We start from the raw sequence: 1601 nt of genomic DNA, 5'->3' as shown, positions 1-1601 counted from the left end.
ATGACCTTGAGAAGGGTGTCCCTATTAGCAGATAATTATCCTCTGCCAGACATAGTAGCAGATACGAAGATGAAAAGATGAAAATTCAAGGAATAAGAATGAAAGGTAATGACACAAAATTTCTATACCCCATGACTTATTTATAGCAACCCGAGCACAAAAATCTAGGGCAGTTTAATATTGCGTAATATTGTCATTCAGTTATTTCTTACATGTTAAAAAGATTCCCTTGACCGTTTGTTATTTGCAGCTTCCAAGAAACAAGAGAATCGAGGAACTAAACATGTACACAAAAAAATATGTTAGCATGGATCTCAAGACAAAACAAACGACTCAAAAATATGACCCGACGGGTCGACATTTCCGTTAACGATTGACATATTAATTCGAGCGAAGTAGGTGGTTAGATTAATCGCTCAAAAAGATGTGTCAGAGGATTTTCCACTAGACAATGATCGACCTTAAAGCTGATCAATAGATTGTTAATTTTCTAGTCAAATATCAATAGATTTAAGACAAGGCGAACGACCAACGAACCTCTCACCAATCGACATCAATCCACCAGACTTAGTACATTCAAATTTCTTTTTAATTACTAAAAAATTCTTCTGAAAGCTGATGATAATGAGACTGATCTTTAATTTTATAAGATTGAGGTCTATCCTTATAAATAGGGTGCCTATACCACGAATAAAGGTTACACATTCCTGTGATTCTTAACTGCACACACTCTCTCTTGATTATCTCTGTGCAACATTCTATACCTTCAGTTTGTTTCCCGGACACTTTTGGATTCAATAGACATGTAATTAAAAAGGAATTATGTGAGTATACAGTAAACTCTTATTAAATCTCTTATTTTATTTATGTAATTTAAATAAATATCATTATAATCATGTATATGGATAGAAAATTAAGATTTTATGTGTGTAATAATTTTAATTGAATAAAATTTAATTAATTAATTAATTATTTATTTTTTTTATAGCCGACGATATGCGACAAGTCATTGTAGGCATGTAGCATGCATGGCGGCAACAAACAAAATTAATTAATGTGTTAGTATTTCTCTGCGAAGAGGTTTGTAACTAATTATTGTAGGGATAAGGAGGGATTAGATCAGCCAGCTATTTGATGTATATAGATGCGTGCATGCACGTGCTCAACTACATGAATCTGAAGATATTTCCTTGCTCTCCCATATCCAAATTATATATCTTAGATAATGACATGCCCAAATTGCTTTGTACCTGGAGCAGCCTAGTTCGGCTTCCAGCTAGTATAAAAATTGTACTAGACGAGTGTTAGGAGGTTCACGGCAGTCGAATAATGTATTATAGTCTTATTGTTGTATGAAAATTTAACACACTCTTAGATAAATGTAGGGAAGTATGCAGGAGAAAATATCTTTACTTTTTGAGTGAAAATCTTTGAAAGAGGAAAAAATCATATGTTCTAGCTCAGTTGAAAAAATCTACGATGAATGATGAGTATTTAGGTCCGGTCTTTTCATGAATTAGCTCAAAAATTAATTTGAGATTATGTCATGCTTCGAGATTCGTGTTGGATTATGAAAATTTATTTATGATGAATTTGCAAAA

This window comes from Phalaenopsis equestris, unplaced genomic scaffold, assembly GCF_001263595.1.
Source record: "Phalaenopsis equestris unplaced genomic scaffold, ASM126359v1 Scaffold000002, whole genome shotgun sequence".
Lineage (NCBI taxonomy): Eukaryota > Viridiplantae > Streptophyta > Magnoliopsida > Asparagales > Orchidaceae > Phalaenopsis > Phalaenopsis equestris.
The sequence above is the reverse complement of the archived record's forward strand: the minus strand, read 5'-3'. Positions refer to the sequence as shown.